The sequence below is a fragment of the Equus przewalskii genome, chromosome 12, assembly GCF_037783145.1.
Source record: "Equus przewalskii isolate Varuska chromosome 12, EquPr2, whole genome shotgun sequence".
Lineage (NCBI taxonomy): Eukaryota > Metazoa > Chordata > Mammalia > Perissodactyla > Equidae > Equus > Equus przewalskii.
The window spans coordinates 38,926,881-38,947,570 of NC_091842.1; the positions used below are offsets into that span (position 1 = coordinate 38,926,881).

The 20,690-nt window shown below is 48.4% G+C and overlaps 1 long non-coding RNA gene across 1 annotated transcript; it reads left to right on the top strand.

The window, feature by feature from the left end:
- The first annotated feature begins 1,158 nt into the window (after positions 1-1,158).
- On the top strand, positions 1,159-19,841 carry LOC103553013 (uncharacterized). Its single transcript, XR_545372.2, has 4 exons — positions 1,159-1,648; positions 4,479-4,614; positions 5,533-5,618; positions 17,584-19,841. It is a non-coding gene; the product is annotated as an uncharacterized lncRNA (long non-coding RNA).
- Positions 19,842-20,690: the final 849 nt, after the last annotated feature.

A 20,690-nucleotide genomic window follows, 5' to 3' on the forward strand; every position in this document is an offset into this window, starting at 1 on the left:
AATACTGACACCCAGGGGGTGAGCAAGCTTGGGAAGGGGGTGGAATTCTAGCTACGCTTTGAGGGATGGTGGGTTTGGAAGGTCAGAGACCACGGAGATAGATCCTGGGGAAAGATCAAGGGCCCAGACTCAGAGAAAGGAAGACATCCGTGAGTAGCTGGTGAGGAATCAAGGTGAGATGAGGTGAGTTGAGGAAAACCGGTCCTTAAACAGAAGCCCGGGGGGTCTGGGCTTGAGGCCACTGCAAGTTTCTGGCCAGAGGGGCCCACGAAGCAGGGAAGGTCCGGCGGGCAGCAGCGCCGGAGCTGACTGGAGACGTGAGAACTTGGCATCAAGGAGCCTATTTTGGCAACCCAGATAGTGTCCCTCGGGCAGTGCCCTTTGCACCCGAGATCCACGGCCTGCTGGGCGCGGGGCGCGGGGTCTCTGTCCTCCCCTGACGCTGCCCCACGCTTAGGAGCTGGGAAGCAGCTGCTGGAGCCCCGTGAGGAGGCGGCGGGAAGCCCGTCCCATCAGCCTGGCCCTACTTAGGAGCCCCGGACCCCCGCTAGCTCGGGCAGACCAAATCTGTGTCCCTTCTCTGGACCTCTGTGACATTTCGGTCCCTCCATCCCAGGTGACCAGGGACACGAGGACACGCAGGCCTGTGTGCCCGGGGCCGGAGGAGGACACAGGCCGCTCCTGGCCCCCGGCCCAGGACCTGCGATCATCTGGCCGGCACCGCTCCTGGCGGGGGCGACATCCTGCGTGGGGACCGGTCTCCGGGGCTCGCGTCCTCCGCGGTTGGGGAGGCAGGGTCCGGTCTGCGGGCAAGCGTCGCGGCTGGAGGGCCTCAGCCTTCCTCGGTGCACTCCCTTGCCTTCGAAGGGAAACTGAGGCCCCGAGCGGGACAGCTCTGGACCAGGGTTGCGAGGGTCAGGAAAGCCGGCGCCTAGCCGAACTTGGCCTCGTGCCTCAAGCCAGCTCCTCACGCGTCCCTGATGGGCTCATCACCTCGACCCTGCAGACCAGCAGCGCGGCAGCAAGGAAGCCGCGTCCAGACAAACCTAACCAACCGGAGTCCGCCCCACGCATGCGCCCCGGCTCGCGGCCGCGGGTCCGGCCCCGCCCGCGCCAGGGCCGCGCTCTCCGGAGTCGCGCGCTGGGACTCGCGCATGCGCATGCGCGCGGCGGCGCTTCCTGGGAACGCGGGCTCCGCGGAGCCGGGGTGGGCGGTGACTCAGCGCCCGGGGCGGAGTGGGGTCCCCTAGCTGTGGGGCCGGCGAGCTTCGCCCCCTCGGCCCTCAGCCGCGCCGGTGCCCGTGGCTGTCCCGGCCTCAGGCCGCTCTGTGCGTTGTCCGGCCGCTGTACGCCCGTAGGGTCTCGGAAGTCTAGATTCGAGAGCGGGAAAGGCCTTGAAGTTGCTCATTGTTGTTGCGGGTGCGGCCACAGGTTGCTGGAGGCATTTGGGGCATGTGAAGAAGGCGAAAACGAATCGGTGCTGGCAGTGAGGATGTGGTTTTCACCTGCGGAACTGAGAATTTTATGAAGTTATTCCATCTCCCTTTCCCGCCAGAAGCTCAGAGGAGCTGGAATCCAGTCTGCCTCTCCTGTCCTCCAGAACAGAAACCAGCCCTGCCTCGCTCACCTTCCCCTACTCCTGGGCGAGGTGGGTGGGAAAGCACTTAGGGCAGGTGACACTCCAGATACGGGGGTCAGGGAGGGTGATATTCTCATTGGGATGTCCTTCTTGTGGCTCTTGGGGTTCCCTGAGTCGCTAATTTCAGGAGCTGAAAAGGACTTCAGAGATTCCGTTGTACGCCATCAAGTGGTCCTTAGCCAGGGATCTCCATCCAGGCTTTGGTGTCTTCTGACAGGATGCTGGCTTAGGTGGCTCCCTCTGCCCTAGATGCCGGCTGTCACCCAGAGATGGCCTCACTTCCCTTTGCAGCCCTGTGGAGGACGCATTGGTGTTGGTTTGTATCTGCTTCCTGCCTGGACCCTCAGGCATGCTAGGACCTGGGAAGGGTCCTCTGTGGCTAAACCAGGGTTGGCCAGTGGGTACTGAAAGGAAAGGGAATTTACTTTTAATTTCCTGGGTTTTCTTGGCTGTTGCCTTGGAGTGGAGATCATTTAGGCATCTGGTCCCTGGTGGCCTGAGAGGAAAAGGAAAGTCTTTGGAAAGGAATTAGGTGATTCCTGGAAGAGAATGAGGTGATGTGGGGTTTGGGAAAGCTCCTTGGCTGGCTAACCTGCCCTCTGCACTAGGAAAGTTTGTTTGTTTATATGCATCCATTTGCTTGGGTTTAACTTCACAGAGAGCCAGTAGTGGCAGGGAATTATGGCACAAAAGAGCCATGTGGTCCAGTCTGTTCTTTTTACAGATGAGGAAGCTGAGACTGCAAAGGAAAGAGACTGGCCCAGGGTCACAGAGCGAGTGAATGGCAGAGGTGGGACTTGAGTTCAGGTCTCCTGATGCCCAGGCCTGTTCTCATCCTCCTACCCCATCTCTATTAGGGGCCAGCAGAAAACATGGCACCTTTCAATAGGGTAATTTAAGGCAGGGTGAAGGGAAACAGCTCTGGAAAGTGCAGTATTCTGGGGCTAGTGACAGTGGGATCTCACCATGCCTACACCTGGGGACAGAAAGGCTGGGTGGAGGGTCATCTTCCTGGAGCTGGGACTTTGGGGCAAGGGGCTCAGAAGGCAGTTGAGGGAATAAAAACTATGTACTCACTTTCTCCCTCCCTCTGATCTGTTAAGACTCCCTGTGGACCAAACCCAACCGGAAGTCAGGAGGCAAGGGAGTCTTGATATAGTTCATACAGGTCAATTCTAGGGCACAGCACAGGGTGGAAAAGGATGAAGAATGTAGCTGGAGGGACAAATGAAAGATATCCAGCGTGACAAGCAATCTTACGTCTGCTGGTATAATAATAGTTTACATTTCTTGAGCACTTACTCTGTGCCAGATATGTCCATTATCTCGTTGCATCTTCCCATGAACCTAGTTTTCTCCGTTTGACAGATAAAGAAACTGACTAGTGAAACGGCTTGAGGGATGGCGGTATGAACACCTAAACTGACAGCTGCCTCCCCGGGGTCTTCTCTTGTGTATAGTAGTTCCTCTATGGATGTTTGTGGGATGAATGAATGGATGAGGAACAAACCTAGATAGGATTAGATGGGAAATCTCCCTAAAGGTCCTTAGCTGTGCCTGTTCCCCAGGGGACTGAGAGGGTCAGCGGCAGGGACTGGAGGCTCTCTGGAGAGGTGAGTCCGGGGCCTGTTGGGGTCTCTTCTGCTGGTTTGTAGTAAGCCAGGCTATTCAGGTTGAAAAAGCAGGTATATAGATCTGAAAAAAAAAAAAAAAAAAAAAACCCTGGGATTCTTGGCTTTCCTAGTGGAGGATAGCTTTTGGAATTAAAATTTTTCTCCCTCTGAAGCCATCTTTACCCACCCCCTGATTCCTGATACCCCACAATCTGGGCAGGAGCCCAAGGTGCTGCCTCTCTTCCCTGCTTGACTCCTACTCATTGCTCCACCCACAAGCTCCGTTCTGCTAATTGCATTGCTGGTGCTGCTGCTGGAACACGGCATTCTTCAGGGAGGAACCAAGAAGCAGAATGGTGGGGAGAGTTTACCAGCACCCCTAAAATGGCCTGCTGGGGCAGAAACCTCAGCTTAAAGGCGTGGGGCCTTCACTCCACGCTTCCTCTTCCTGCTCCATCTCCTCTCTTCAGAATCCCCGTTCATTGGCCTCTTCCTTCCCAGAGGGTCCCAGAAAGTCTTTCATTTATTGTTCGTCCTCCAAGCCCCTTGAGCATGGACAAGGAACCTCGTGTGTATTATCACGTGCTGGGTGCCTGACGCTGCGCCAGGTGCTTCGTATCTGTCATCTCATTTCTTTTCATGGTCGTCTCCTAGGTCGGGACCTTGCAGATGAGAAAACCAAGACTTTGCCTAGGTAACTTGTCCGAGATGGCACAGCTATTAAGGGTAGAGCTGATCTGACTGCAAGGCCCATCCTGGCTCTCCCTGCTGCTGCAGTGTTTGTGTTCATCATGTACTTTTGCTGTCCAGAGCCTTTTCCTTGTGCCATTGCCCGTGTCCCTGGGCTTGGGCATGTCAAATGTACTGTTTCAGCCCACTCGTGTGGGTTTCCACATAGATCAGCCTGACATTTGAGTCCATCCATAGTGCGTGCATCCTCCTTCCGTCCTTTGCTGCTGAGTCTCCTGCATCGGGAAGCTGTGTCACCTATTTCTGAATGGCAACGTCCAACCCATTCTCTAAAGCCCAGCTCATATGCCACCTCTCCCCTGATGTCCTTCCAAACTCGTTCGCCTCCAGATTCCCAAACTCACCTTTGTGAGCCTGCCCTAAAGGATTTATCATGTTATCTCCTGTATTTACAGCAATTTGGACGTGCATCTTTTCTTTGTTGGGGGTGGGATTATACTTCAATAGTATTTGTCTCTCTCTCCAATTCCTAACAGAGGACCTTACACACAGTAAGCCATCAGTGAATGGACACATCAGGGGTGCTGTTTGTGGTGTAAAGGATTTGTAAAGTGAAGATTTATCCCTCAACTTTACATGCTGACTTTGCTTAAAACAAGATTCAACTGTAAGGTAAATGTTCTGGTTGGGTTTGGGGGATGGGTGATGAAAGGCATCTTGTGTTTTTCTTGAGGGGTTTTGAATTTGGAGAAATGAAGAGACACCAATGAGGGCAGGCAGCTTAGGTGGAAGGCTCTCCACGTCTGTCTCCAGATGGGGCCCAAAGAGGAGTGAGCTGTGTCCCTTGACCTTTATCATGGGCTGCAGCTTTTCTGAGGCTATCCCGTGTGCTCCCTGAGTCCCTTTATGTTTGCTCTGATAGACAAAGGCCATCACTCCTGCTTTCACCACCAGGGGTCGGGGAGACCTTGGCCAAGACGGCAGCCCTCCCTCCCTGGGACCTGAGTTGGCTCAGAGCACCCATTTCCCATAGCACCCAAGACAGACAGATGCTGGCCTCTCCAGCAGAGAACGGGTGTGGGCTGGGCTGACTCACCTGCTCTGTCACCGCCTACAGCTCCGTTCAAAGCCCTTCGGAATCAAAACACTTCCCTCGGAGAGGCACAGAAGGCTCTCCTTACAGAGAGCAGCTTGAGTTCCTGCTTCTGCAAATGTCTGTCACTGTCCCCATCTTTCAAAGTCCAGGTCAGTGACGAGCCATCCAACTGTGTGGCCATGGAAAACAGGTAGAAGAAGCAACCTGGAAAGGAATGCCCTGATCTGGGCATCAGGCAAACTAGTTTAAATTGGCTTCTGCCAGGAGCTCACTGTGTGTCTATAAAGAAAAGGGGTTCATTCTTTAAGGAAACATTTTTTTTTTGACACCTACTCCTACTGTGCTAACTAAGGACAAAGAGGGTGATGAGAATCAAAATGTATCCCAACCCTTGACGGTCTCCCAGTCTCTGTAAATCAGTGCGAACCAGGGTAATAAATGCTACATGGAGGGGTTCTGGGAGCACAGAAGAGAAACTAACCCATCTTTCCTAGGGGAAATGAGTGAGCAGGAGAAGATTTAACTGAAGAGGTGACACTTGAGCTGGACCTTGAAATTGGAATTCTCCTAGCAGATGGGAGTAAGTCTGTCATATCATTGGAGAATATTGTGCAGTATGTTGTCAGTGGAATGAAGTCAGTGGAAGGTAGAGAGGGGTAAGGGTGAGGAAAGGAGATTAGATTGGAAGGTCTGCCTGGGTCTGGCAGTGAAGGGCCTTCAAAGGCTGTGCGAAGTTAGGACCTTATCCTGAAGGTAGAGGGGAGACATTGAGCTGATGTGGGTTGGAGAAAGATCACTGGCAGCAATGTGGTGGATGAATTGGGAGGGTCAAGGGTGGAGAGAGACACAGGGTGGAAGAGAGTTAGGCCAGCACAGGAAAGAGCATCTGAGGACCTCAACCATGGAATTAGAGAAGAGGGCTGGACTAGATAATCTCCAAAACTAAAGCTCTGTGCCCTGAACCCACCTGGGCCCATGATCCTTTCTGCATCTGCCCCTGTCCCTCCCAACTCCTAGTTGATTATATCAGTTGCTTGCTCATGCTCCATCCTGGGGGGTCTGTGACCTGTTTGGGTTTTGACTCAATCCAATTTCCCTGTTTGTCGGTTCTGTCCACCCAACACTTCAGATAAGATCTCAGCTCCTTGGAGATTAACTGGGAGGAAGCTGTACTCTGTCTCGGGGTCCTCCCACTCCCCCCTCGGCCTCACTCTGCTCTTTCCTCCAGCCTTGGACCTTGGGTCTCCAGATTGGCAATGGCAACTATGCTGTCCTTCGCACCTCATTGGAAGATGTTGACAATCAGGAACTAGAAAAATGGATTAAAGGGACCTTGGGACCTTAGTCTAAGAGAGAGCAGAAGGTGAAATACAGGGCAGTCCCGTAGAGTGACCCAGTGAATCTGAGCCCCTTGATTTAAATTTAGGTCAGTTCTATAAAATGTAATCCTAAAACTAGAAGTGTGTGTCTTCTAAGGTCTTCATTGTCATCCCAGGTGAGGATTACAAGTACTGCCCCTTTTTGCTCTACTTGTTTGTAGACTGTCGTCTTGTGATTCTTGGGCCTGTAGACTTCAGCAACCAGTCAACAAATGGGTTGTTGGTACCTACTCTGTGCACAGCCTCGTGCTGGCTGGGTAGGGTATAGGCGCCTGCTGGCTGTGTTCTCAAGGAATCAGGAGATTGACATTTTAGTCTAGTTGGGAAAGCAAAACACACGTGAGAACCAGCTGGAGAACAGAAAAGATGAGTAGTTAAGAGGCAGTTAAGACTTGGTGGGATCTGCCTCAAGAACCCTAGAACCTGACAAAGGAAGGGGCATGTGGTCTAGGTGTCTTGGGTCTGCTCAAGTTGGGGTCAGGATCCAGCCTGGATCTGGCTGGAGGTCTAAGCTGGATCCCACTCAGCCTCAGAATGAGGTTGGGGGCCAAGCAGACTTTATGCTGTCCTCATATGAGGCTCCACCCCATTTCCCAAATGTTTGTGCTGTGTCCTCGGTGTGCATCTCCCCGCTTGTCAGGATTCTTCATTCATCCTTCAAGTCCCAGCCCAAATGTCTCTTTTGCATGAAGATGCTTCCCTTCCACCAGTCAGAATTGTTGCTGTCCCTCTACAGCCCTTTGCTTATAACTCTACTGTGACATTTATTCCATGTTGTCATGTATTTGTGAATGTCATGTATCTTGTCATATCTTCATCAGTTTTGTGTTTTCACAGTTCCACTAGATTGTGAGCTGCTCATTAGCAGGGAATATATCTGATTCATTTCTCTAACTCCCAGGGACTGGCCGAGAGTAGTTCCTGCTCAGAATATGGCTGTTAAATGGATGAACAACAGTTTAACAGATTCTGTTCTCCCCAGTAGGTCAGTTATATAAAATCAGTTCTGTAAAAGTAATCTGAAACCAGAAGAGGAAGGTGCCTGCTTTTTGGAGCCAGCGTCTGGCAGGGGAACACACAGTGACATGAAAGGTCGTTGTATGTTGGACTTGTGGGGACATACAAGAGAGGGTATCCAGTTGTCTCCTGGTCTCGACCCTTCAGGACCAAAGGGACAGAAGCCGAGTATGAGTGGCAAGAATGGCCTCCCCTGCCTTATGGAAGGAGTCCTGCAATCAGAAGAGTTGGGGACTAGTTCTGAACCAATCTCGGTGACAAAATACTTGCCTTATTAACGTTATGGGATTGTTCTGTGAACCAAATGAGATAAGTATTTGAGTTCTTTGAAGAGTATGAAGTGTTGTTAGAATATTAGGCATCTTTGTATTTTCCTCTTCCTCCTGATCCCTCCGTCTCCTTCATTCTTTCTATAGAGAAATTTTCAACACCTTCCACTAAGGCCGGCTTGGAAGAGCTTAGCCTGTCTTTGTTTAAGTTCCCATTGAGGCCAAAGACTAGATTCAAGGTGGTAGAGAGGAAAGAACATGGTTTTTTGGCTTCTAAACCAGGGGACCCTGGGTAAATCACTTCAATTCTCTGAGCCTCAGTTTCCTCATCTGTGACATGGAAATGATGTTTACCCCACTCACCTGCTAAGGCTCCTGGGAGGATCAAATGAGACAATGAACATGACAGTGACTTGTAGACTGTAAAGGTCTATTCAAGTGTGATGGATTGACTTTTTAATCCATGCTTGAGGGCCTGGGATGAAATTTGCCAAGACTGTTGCACATCTAGACAGTGACATCATAGGCATGCTATTGGACTCTAGGGTGGGGCAGAGAAGGCAGGCCCATAGTCATGGGGGCAAGCAGAATACAGAAGGGAGCCCCACCCACCACCTGCCTGGAGAAGACCTGGTTCTGTGGTCACTTGTTTTTCCGACCTGAAGAAATTCCATCTCCTGGTTTCCAAGCTGTCCAAGACTCTCTCATGATCTCTCTTGCTCCCCTGACCATGTGCTCACGGGACACCGGCATTCAAGCCCAAGGGTTGGGGCCACTCCGGTTTAGTCCTCTGTCTCCAGGGTCTTAGCTTGGTGCCTGGGCATGGCAGGAATTCAGAATAAGTTTGTTGTTGAAACGAATACAGGTAGAGCATTTTGTGAGACCTCACACCATCCTTATTCTTGCTTCCTTTGTGTTTGCAAATTCCAGTTGTAGACAAACATTAAACAAACAAACAAACCAGACTGTGATTCAGAGAAATGGTAGCCACACTCATGCTTGCAAACGTGACTGGCCAGTTTTAACGAAAGGTCATGCTTCAGAAATGGGGTATTGCCTTGGCACTTTGTTAATCCCAGGAGGTGCTGAAGCTGGTTTAATGGAAAGGCTCTGGGTGTGCCTGCGGCCAGAGCAGTTTTAAATCCCTTCATTGGCCCTGCAGATCACTGGAGCGGAAAGAAAAGGGCTTAATCCACAAACACTTGTGAGTATTTATTGTGTGCTTGGCTCCGTACTGGGTACTTTGGGGAATATGGAAAAGGTCAAGTTGTGGCTTCTGTGTTGGAAGTGCTTAGACCAGAGATGAGAAGACGAGATGACTGGGGAGGAGCGGAGGCTTGCCTCTTGCAGGCAGCGTGTGCGCAGGGCCAAGGGAGTGGTAGATAATTACTGACATGGGAAGGCAGAGGCGGAGGATCCTCAGAGGCTCCAGGGGGTGAGTAAGGCTTTCTAGAGGAGGTGGAAATATGTGAAGAAGACAAAGTCAATCACTGAGACTCACGTCTCCCCCCAGAATGCCTTCCTTCCCTTTCTGGCCCCAATTAGGAGATCATATTAATTTTCTACTGCTGCATAACAAATGACCACACGTTTAGCAGCTTAAAGCGGCATCCATTCATTCTCTTACAGTTCTGTAGGTCGTAAATCCAGGCAGGATGTGCTGGCTGTCGCCTGGGGGTTGTTCTCAGCTTCTAGAGGCCAGTCTCATGCCTTTTCCATGTGGCCGCCTCTATCTTCAATCTAGCAACAGTGCCTCAAACCCCCCTTTTGTTTTGAATCGCTGACTTTCTCTTCTATTACCAGCTGGAGAAAATAATTTTCTTTTTAAGGACTCGTGTGATTAGGTCAGACCCACCTGGATACTCTCCTTTTGATTAGCTTAAAGGCAACTGATTAGTAACCTTAATTACGATCTTAAACATTTTTAAGTGTATAGTTCAGTGGTAGTAAGTACATTCATATTGTTGTGCAGACATCACCACCATCCATCTACGGAACTCTTCTCATTTTACAAAACTGAAACTCTGTATCCACTAAACAATAACTCCCCATTTGCCCTCCCTCAGCAACCACCATTCCACTTTCTGTCTCTATGAGTTCGACTACTCTAGGCGACTAATGTAAGCAGAATCACACAATATGTTTGTCTTTTTATCAGTACCTTATTTCGCTTAGAATGATGTCTTCAAGTTTTATCCATGTAGTAGCATGTGTTAGAATTTTCCTTTTTTAAGGCTGAATAATATTCCACTGTATGGATAGACCACATTTTGTTTATCCATTCATCAGTCAATGGACACTTGGGTTGCTTCCACCTTTTGGCTATTGAGAATAATTCTGCTATGAACATGGATGTGCATCTATCTCCCCAAGACTTTCCTTTCAATTCTTTTGAGTATCTAGCCAGAAGTGAAATTTCTGGATCATACAGTAATTCTATTTTTAGTTTTCTGAGGAAACGCCATGCTGTTTTCCACAGTCGCTGCACCATTTTACATTCCTACCAACAGTGCACAAGGGTTCCAATTTCTTCACATCCTTGTTTGTTATTTTCTGGGGGATTTTTTGTTTGTTTGTTTTGGTAATAGCAATCCTAATGAGTGTGAGATGATATGTCATTGTGGTTTCGATTTGCACTTCCCTAATGATCAGTGATTTTGAGCATCTTTTCTTGTGCTTCTTGGCCATTTGTATATGGGTCATGAAATCTTGATAAAGACGTCAGTCCATCTGATGTATGGCACACCCTCATTGTAGGAAAAGTACCTAAAGCGGCGAAATGCCCTCTGTTTAAATCTACAGAGAGGGAAAGGAGATTGGTCGCCCAGGGCTAGGGGTAGGGACGGGCAGAATAGGGAGTAACTGCCAATGAGTATGAGGTTTCTTTTTGGCGTAATGAAATATTCTAAAATTAGATAGCAGTGATGGTTTCACAACTCTGTTAACATACTGAAAAACATTGAATTGTGCAATTTAAATGGGTGGGTTTTATGCTATGTGAAGTATATCTCAATAAAGCTGTTTTAAAAATGCTGGAGTTTGAGAGTAGAACTAAAACAGTAACAGCAATAATAGCAAATGTTACTACTGCATTAGCCCACTCCACTGAGTAGCAGTGAATGTTAGAAATTTGGGTGAATTTACATCCTTACCCAGAATTTCAGTCACCCTCCCTCTCTCTTCAGTTTCCCAAATCAATTCTTGTCCCTTCAGTCTGATTCTGTCATGTGCATATACCTTAGGTTCTTCTAGCCCAGGAAGTCTCTTCATTTTACCTGCAGGGGCAAGCAAACTTTCATATTTGGCAGAAATAGAAAGTTAGACAGCGAAGAGTCACCAGCCTGGGGTGTCTCTGGGCCTTACCCTCAACCCTGGCTTTGCAGGATGTTGTGGTCAGTGGGTCTCCTCGAGAATGGGGCAAGCAGTTGCCTAAGCTGTGTTACTCAGAGCCCTAAAAAGTGCTCTCCCAATTCCGCACCTAAATTATTCGTCCCCCATCTTCTGATGGCCTGAAGTCACACCATTAGTTTGTCTTCTTTGTCACGTCAGTCTCACTGAAGCAAGGTTTTGAAGGAATAAGAGTCAAGGTTTTAATGAGTTGGAGAAGGAGAAACCTGAAGAGGTGGACAGTTCTGGACATGTCACTATGGCATGAGGCTGGCTCCTAGCCAGCCAGGAAACCCCACCAAGACCTGGGGCTTTCTCAGGCTGAGAGCCTTTGGGCTCAAGTCACAGACTTGCACGTGTGCGGAGAGCTTTCCCGAGGCTTTGCCTGCATGTACCCCACTTAGCCCGTCTCTCCTGGGTAAGTCTGGAGGGGTGCCCCCTTGAAGCTCACTTCTTGGCCCAGTCAGGAAGATAAGTGACTAAGAAAGCGAGAGGAAAGATGGGAAATAGTTTAAGGTTGGAGGCACTAGAAACATATTTTGGTAGAGTTTGCGGTAGAGAGTTGTCAAGCCTTTCTCTTCCAACAGTGATCCTTTTGTAGGTCTTAGACACTGCGAAAAAAAACATCGCCCCTCCATGCACTACCTTTTGCAAAATGAGGAAATGGATCCTGAGAGAGGAAATGACTGGCCCAGGGCTGCACGGCCAGTTAGTAGAGCCAGCGCTCCCAGCTCTGCTGCTTGGGCATCTTCCACTCAAGCTCCACACATCTCATCCAGCCCAGCCAAAAGCCTCTGGTTCCAGAGCCTCCTCTGCAAAGAAGGAGCTAGGACAGCAGACACAGATGCAGCCCTCTCCAGATGGCCTCTGTCCACCTGAGCTGCAAATGTCCACCCTGCCCCACAGTTGCTCCTGTGGCTTTCTTTGGAGCAGGCTTCTCTCCTGGCTTGCTTTCTGCCTTCTCTGCTGCAGCCCCCTCAGTCCTCACGCTAGCACCATCTGGAAGTGTAACTCTGCTAAGGATGGCCGCAACTTTGCCCACCCCCTCCGCCATGTTCTGCTGAGTGTGGGCCCACACCAACGCAGATTTACTAAGTATAGAGAGTTCTCCTTTTATTCATTTCTGATTGCTTAGGGAGAATAAAATGTTGCTTCTCAGACTTCAGAGTCCTAGCACTTAAGTATTGACAATTTAAAAAAATTATTTGCAAAGTCTTCCCCTTGCTACTTACTACAGCTCCTCATACTCTCCTCCTCTGATCTGTGTCACGGACAAGGTCTATGGCTTAAAGGGCTTGGATCCCTGAGCTGGGAGGGACTATTCTGTCCCCTTGGCCTCACAGCCTGCTCCTCCGCCTTGGCCCAGATCTTATTCTCTGGGGTCAGGAGTCCTAGAAAGCTCTCTGTGTCTTGGAAAGTCTGGCCTGCACTCCTTGTGCAAGAGGGAGATGCCCGCCTATTCCTCCTTGTCTCCAACTCGGTCTCCCTTCTTTCTCTCTTCCCTCCTTCATCGCTCTCTCCTTCCCTTCCTCTCTTCTTCATCTTCTTTTCATCTCCAGATTGTCTCATCCTTGTGACCAAGCATCACCCAGGTACCACCCAAGTATAGTGCCATATCGGCGATGTGGCTGTTTTTTGCGTGCAGATTGGATAATACAGTTGACTCATTCGCTGTCATTCATGATATCAACACATTTGGGAATGGCTCAGGCCAGAAACCAGCTGGAGAAGCCAGGCTACTCCCAGGATGGGAATCTCTTCCTCGTTATTTTACTCATGGTGAGAGGCAATGGAGAGATTTTGCTGCCTCTTGACGCAGGGTGTAACGGGGAAGCAATTCCCCTTGAGGTCTGTGGGTGTTTCCACCTCTGTGCCTTCACTCTGAGAGCCCCTTCCCTCTGGAATGTCCCCAGTTTGACCCAGCCTGTCTCCCCTCTTCCGCCCAGTTCCCCTCGCTTTCAGACAGAAGCTGTGCATTGGCAGAACCCCCTTGTAACGACTCCCCCAGTGCATCCCAGTTCTTCGTTTGCAAGTTAGTCTACACCTAGAGACAAGGGAGCATCTCGGAGGCGGGGCTGCACCCAGCCCATCATCGCATCCCGAGCGTTGGCACACAGCGCGTGTTGACAGTGTGGCAGGAAGCGGCCTCCCTGTTGTTGGCGCCTTCACAGCGTTCTTGATCCGTAGCCTGCACCGCTACGGTGCTGGCGTCTCTCCCTCGTATTATGAACTGTGCCTTTCTGCGTATGCCCTGTGGCCCACCCCCAAAACACAGTTGGGACAGAGGTCTCCAGCCCTGCACAGAGGGTCTTGCAACCACTAGATGATCCACCGGGTTGAGCCAAATGAAAATGCCGCTGTTTGATAGCTTTTAACCTGCAAAATACTATGTCTTTTGACAAGGAGACAAGGTTTTCATTGCTCAGGCTGTCCTGATGTGATCAGTGGCCAAGTCCCCAGGCCTTCTTCCCTGCCTGCTGCTACCTTCCTCCCAGGGCAGGCAGCTCTTCCCTCCTCCCTCCTGGCATGGCCTCCTTTCAGGTATAAGAAAACTATTTTTCAAATGTCAAACCTGATGTCAGTTTATTGATTTGCGTTGAGAGATAGAACTGCCAGCTAACCAGCTACCTCTCCCTCGTGACTGGGAAAATCTCCCTCTGAGGACAGCTTGGCTTCTCAGAGTTGTTTGGTGAGCAGAAGACGTAGATGATCTCAAAAGGGAGTGTGCTCAGATGCGGGAGCCCGGGCGGGGCGGGGCCAGCCCGAGGCGGATGGGCCGCAGCCAGGCCAAGCACCTTCTCCAGCAGCCACGGCAGAAGAGGCGGTTTCCTCTGTAGGACAGAACGCGCCCTGAGAAGGCAGTGAGAACTGATGGGGAATATGCTCAGACAGTCGCAGGCGCGGGATCCCCGCTGGGAGCAGTTTGCTCCAGCCCACCAGGGAAGCCAGTGGTGTTGATTCGGGTGATTTCCGACCCCTCAAATAACCTGTGAGGACTGTGGCTAAGAGAAGGAGGAATCACCTCTCAGAATAGATTGTCTTTTCCTCCCTCCCTCCCTTTTTTCTCCTTGGATTCTCTCTGTATTTCTTTTTTCTTTCTTTTTTGAATTATAGTTTATTTTCAGTAAAATGCACTTATTTTAAGTGCACAGTTCAGTACATTTTGACAAATATATACACTCATGTAACTATGAGTCCATCACCCCAGAAAGTTCCCTTGTGCCTTTTCCTCTCAGGCCCCTCCCCACATGTCTGTCAACTGAACTGATGAATAGATGGATAATCACAATATAGTCCATCCCAACAGCAGAATATTATTCAGCCCTAAAACGAAAGGAAATACTGACATGTGATGACATGGATGAACATTGAAAACATGCTAAGTGAAAGAAGCCAGACACAAAAGACCTCATGTTGTACAATTCCATTTCTATGAAGCGTCCAGAATAGGCTAATCCATAGAGACAGAGAGTGGATTAGTGGTTGTCAGAGGCTGGCGGGGAGAGTGCTAATGAGTATCGGGTTTTTTCTGGACTTAGATAGTGATGATAGTTGCATCCCCATCCTCGGGGTGACCAGAGTTCTGTTTTTTTCCAACATGGAGTGTTTGTGCCTGTCCTGGAACTTGTAATTGGAGTCATGTATTGGGTACTCATTTGTGTAAGACTTCTTTCACTCACTGTAATGTTTTTGAGATTTGCCCATGTTATGGTGACTGTGGTTTCTGTTTTTTGTGTTTTTTTGTTTTTGCTGGGTAGTATGACTTTGCTATGGTTTCTCTATCTACTTTCTTTTTTTTGTTTGTTTTTGGTGAGGAAGATTGGCCCTGAGCTAACATCTCTTGCTGATCTTTCTCTTTTTGTTTGAAGAAGATTGTTGCTGAGCTAACATCTGTGCTAATCTGCCTGTTTTATGTGGGATGCTGCCACAGCGTGGCTTGATGAGTGGTGCTAGGTCCATGACAAGCAGTGTGTAGGTCCATGCCTGGGATCTGAACCTGTGAACCCCAGGCCGCCGAAGATGGAGCGTGCAAACTTAACCACTATGCCACTGGGCCAGTCCCTTTATCTACTTTCTCATAGATGTTGTGACTATTATGAATAAAACTGCTATGAATATTCTTGTACAAGTCTTTTTGTGGACATGCGTTTACCTTTCTCTTTGGTAAATACCTAGAAATGGAATTGCAGAGTCACACAGTTTTATAAGAAACCGATAGAACTTCTTCCAAAGTGATTTTACCCTTTTCCACTCTCATCAACAGTGCTGGGAGTTTTGGTTGTTCCACAACCTTCCCAACATTTGGTGTTGTCAGTCTGTTTCATTGTAGCCGTTCAGTTTGGTATGTTGGAAATTTAAGAATTTGATGAATTCCACTTTATTAATTTTTTTTATAGTAGTGCTTTTTGTGTTTTGCCTAAGAGATATTTGCTTACCTCAAGGTTATGAAGATATCTTCTGTGTTTTCTTTTAGGTGCTGTCTGGTTTTAGTTTTTTCTTTAGGTCTAGAATCCATTTCAATTTAATGTTTTGTTATGATGTAAGGAGTTGTGGCTTATTTTTTTCCTTTTGGATAGACAATTATTCCAGCCCATTTGTTGAAAAGAATTTTCTTTCTGCATTGAATTATCTTGGTATCTTTGTTGAAAATCAATTGTGTGTGTGTATATATATATAATTTATGTATATGTGTGTGTATATATATACACGTATATATATATATATATATATATATATATATATATATATATATATATATATATATATGTAAGTCTCTTTCTGGATTCTATCTTGTGGAACACAAAACCATTGATCTATTTGTGTATCCTAATGCTAATACCAAACTGTCTTGATTACTGTTTATAGTAAGTCTTAAAGTCAGCTAGTGTAAGTCCTTCAAATTTGTCCTTTATTAAGATTATTTTGGCTCTTCTAGTTCTTTTTAACTTCCGCTTAAATTTTAGAATCTGTTTGTTGCCAATTCCTAAAAAAAAAGCCTTCTGAAATTTTGATTGGGATGACCCTGAATCTACAGATCAGTTTGGGGAGAATTGACATCTTAACAATATTGAATTTTCTAATCGATGAACATGGTACATCTCTTCATTTCTTTAGGTCTTGAATTCTTCTCAACAGTGTTTTGTAGTCTTCAGTGTAGAAGTCTTGCACACCTTTCATTAAATTTATTCCTAAGTAGCATTTTTATTTTTATTTTTATTTTTTATTTATTTTTTTAAAAGATTTTATTTTTTTCCTTTTTCTCCCCAAAGCCCCCCAGTACATAGTTGTATATTCTTCGTTGTGGGTCCTTCTAGTTGTGGCATGTGGGACGCTGCCTCAGCGTGGTTTGATGAGCAGTGCCATGTCCGCGCCCAGGATTCGAACCAACGAAACACCGGGCCGCCTGCAGCGGAGTGCGCGAACTTAACCACTCGGCCACGGGGCCAGCCCCAGTAGCATTTTTATTTTAATGGAGGAGCCTGGAAGCCACAGAGGGGTGAAGGTGAAGTGGTAGATGGACAGATGATAGGGCTGATGTTTGGGGTCGGGCCCCTATTCAGCATCCCAAATAATCAGCAACAAAAAGCAAGTGGTCAGTCACACAGGGTGGTTCTCACTGAGTCCCCTCCATCTGGATATCAGAATCAAGCAATTCTCTCTCTGGGGACTCGGTAGCCAAGATGTCTGTGTTTGCTCATTCCCTCTGTACCCTGAAATGACCACCTTCTTAGTTCTCCCTTCTGAACACTGGGTGGACTACGAGGGTCAGGCACAGGCCGGTCCTGCTCACTGTCCTCTCCTGAGGGAAAGTGTGATGGCTTCAGCTCCTGATGAGCCTCCTCAGGATGTTCCCTGAGCAGTGGTGGCCAGTGACCCCTTGGGCGGGGGGGTGCCTGGCTTGGAGAGCTGTGCCTTAGTGAGCTCAGAAATGTAGTAGAATCAACTTGCTAGGGGAGGGTTGGAGAAGAAAAAGAGAGATGGCTGAGAAGAGGCAGAACATGAGGGGAGCTGAATGACTTCAGTGGCAAAGCCCTGGAGAAGGGGCTCACGAAGGCCTACTGCCTAGGGGTCTACCAGATGGCCTGTTTCCTAGAGCTGCCTTGGATTTCCAATGACCTTCCAGTTCCAGTGCCTGCAAGGCCTCCCTCTCCTGGCATTCCTGCTCTTCTCAGGAGGCTCAGGTGTTTGATTTTTTCCAAGAGTCCTGTGAGGGCTGGCTTGGTGGCTAAGGTTCCTCTGTTCCTTATTTCCCCAAGAATCCTAATAGTGTTGCCTGCCCAGTGGCATGAACTAACTTGAGGGAATTGCTGCTTCTTGCATCCAGGAGTGCCCAGCTAACACATCTGAGACTCCTATTGGGTCTGTTTTGTTACCTCAATTTGGAGCCTTTTGCTTTTCCCTCATTTACTAGGTTGTGTCAGAGTGTGTGTATGTGTGTGTACACAAATAACTGGGGCTCTACACTTTATTTTTGCTGTTTTGTCATACATAGGCAGTGTCTTATTGGTATTTGGAGTGGGCCCTTCGGAAGCATCCTGGACAGTGCGGGAGTCGCAAAGTCGTGCCATGAGGAAGACTTGAGAGAACTAGCATTCTCAGGAGAGAGGTCTGGGGGCTTGCAAGACTGCCATGAAGAAGCACACTTGCTCCCAGTGTCACGTGGGACGGGGAAGAAGCCACAGGGAAAATATTCTGGCTTAGTGTAAAGAGCTTTATGGGAGCTGTATGACCATGGAACTGCCTTCTTTGCCTGGTTGTGATTTCCGTATCCCTGGAATATACAAGCAGAAGCTGTCAGACTCCTGCACTGTACCTTCAAGATCTGTTTGATTCTGTTCCTAACACTTTACTGGGAGTTGATTAATGTTCTCCTCCCAAGAAGACTTCTCTTGGGGGAAGGCACCCGAAGGAAGACATTTTTGAAGGTGAAATCTCAGGAACAGTGACATGAGTGTGGGGAGGTGTTTTTGGCTGTTGCCCCTCAAATGATACCGTAGCTGGTAAACAAGACCAGCCATGATCCATTCTACCACATGGAAATGCCTTTCCCATCAATATCTGCAGCAGTCATTTTTTTGGTCAAAGTGAGCTCTCCCAAACCAGTTGGGTTAGGCCTCCTGCTTCTTTGCAGCCTCTCTCCATGAGAAAGTGCCAGAAGGTGTGGCATCAGGACTGGAGGAGAGAGAGTGGGATGTGGCTGCAGGAGACGCCTACTCAGGCACTTCATGGAGAGCACACTTCTCTCAGCTGGAAGCCAACTTTTCTTTCTTCTTGTGACTCAACCATCATTTATTAGAAAAGCTGCCTGAGCATTCTTTGCTTCAGTCAGAAGCTCTGCTCATGCTTCAGCTCTTGGTGCTGTCGGAATTTGCCCCTTTCTCATTTAAGATCTCATAGGAGACTTGTCCCTTCTAGATGGTCCTCTTTGGGGGACCCCTGACCTCCTTCATGGTTTCTCTGGGGTGGAGGATGATACCCTTTCTTGTGCTTTCAGCTGGTCCCACCACTGATGTATCTTTCGAAGATGCATGTCTGGGGCTTGAGTGGGGGAGCAGCGCGGTGGCTGGAGACGAGGGACGCATCACTCCCCATCACGGAATGAGAGGCATTACGGGCCAAAGAAGAGAGCTCTGAGGTTGTACAAGCCTGGATTTGTTTGCCAGTTCTGACACTAATTAGCTGTGTGACTCTGGGTGGTTTATTAACTCATCTGAGCCTCAGTTTCCACATCTGTAAACATGAGGTGACGGTATCTCTTGTACTTGGTTGTTGAGATTATTCAGTGAGATACCGTGTGTGAAAGCACCTAGCATGGTATGTGGCTTTGACTAGGAGCTCAATGAATACCACCTCCCTTACTTCACTTCCTGGAACTCTGGTCTTTATTCCATCTAAGGCCTTCTTGGCAGCCACCCAGCAGGCACGCTGGTGGGCATCTTATTGGATGGAAAGTCTTGGTGCCTTTTAGAGCTTCCAGAAAGATCCATGGACAGAGTAAGTGGCCACTTTATGCTATTCCAGAGCATGACCTGAGGAGTGGATACTGGACTCCATCTGTCACTTGTTTACTCACTACCTCAGTGTGGCCTGAAATTCTTCCCATTAGTCATTTCCATTTTAATTTTCTTCTGGAATCAATAGATTCACCGGGAAAACAGTCTATCATCTATAGGCTGGAGTGTAGAAAGCCATTGTCAAGGGTGGAGAGGAAGGCCAGGGGTGTTGGCTGTCTCTCATCCAGCAGCACATTGGACCCTTTAAGAATGAAATTAGTTGACTGACACCTTGGAGCAGAGACTCTGTCACTTACCTCTTTTTTGCTGGAGCCCTGCCTACAACAGGAGATTATCAACACTTTTTGTTGATCCAGTGAATGTCTTTTAAAAATTATGTGATTCTGATACATGCTACAACATGGATAAAACTTGAGGACATTATGCTAAGTGAAATAAGCCAGTCACAAAGAGACACATACTGCATGATTCCACTTATATGAGGCACCTAGAGTAGACAACTCACAGAGACAGAAAGCAGAAGGGTGGCTGCCAGGGGCTGGGGAGGCGGAATGAAGAGCTGTTGAATGGGGACAGAGTTTCAATTTTGCAAGATGAAAAAGTTCTGGAGAGGATAGTGGTGATGGCTGCGCAACATTGTGAAGGTACTTGATGCCACTGAATTGTGCGCTTAAAAATGGTAAATTTTGTTATGTATATTTTACCACAATAAAAAAATTGTGTGTGTGCAATCTAACCAGCGTCCCGAATTTTTAAAATTGTGATATAATCAGTTAGTTCTCAGAGATGATACTGTGCATCAACATTGTCAGATGTAAAAATATTGTTGGATTTGTTCACTTATTCAACAAACAGTCCTCGGCTGCCGGCTCCATCCACGCCCCTGAGCCAAACTTGAAGATACAGAGATGCATTCCCGGGCTTACTCTGCAGAGCGAAGTTCTGAGACAAAGGATGAAGACCCGGCCCATGAACCTCTGAGTCAACAAGCGAAGCCTGCAGTCCGGCAGAGGAGACCGAGGAAGAACGATGAGTTCCCCTGTTGTGTGAGGCAGGATTCGGAGGCAGGCAGGGGCTCAGCTGGAGCCTGCTGTGGGAGGAGGAACTCAAAAGAAGGAGGGAAAGGACACTGTGCTGGTCTCCCTACAGCCAGCTCTGCATATAGATGCGGAGTTGTGACATTGGCAGGTGAGTTTGAGAAATGGCAGGAAGCCCAGTGGGGCTGAGGTGGGGCTCTCAGTGACTGGTAAAAATGAGGTGGAAGGAGCACATCACAGTGACTTCAGAGTCCTCAAATCTGGTGCCAGCCTCACCTCAGTCTCCTGTCAGCTGGTGCCCTTGGCTAAGTTAAAAAAAATCTCTGTGAATTTCATCAAGAAAATACTTCTTCCCGAATCGACAGGATTAAATGAGAACACGTGTGAAGAGTGTTTAACTGAGATGTATCTATACCGTCTGTATCTATATCTATAGATCTACATCCACATCTGTATCTATGGATCGATCATCTACGTCTGTACACACACGCACAAAGGATGGGTCGGGGTGGGAGGACGCTGAGGGTCTGGAAATAAGCCTTGATTGT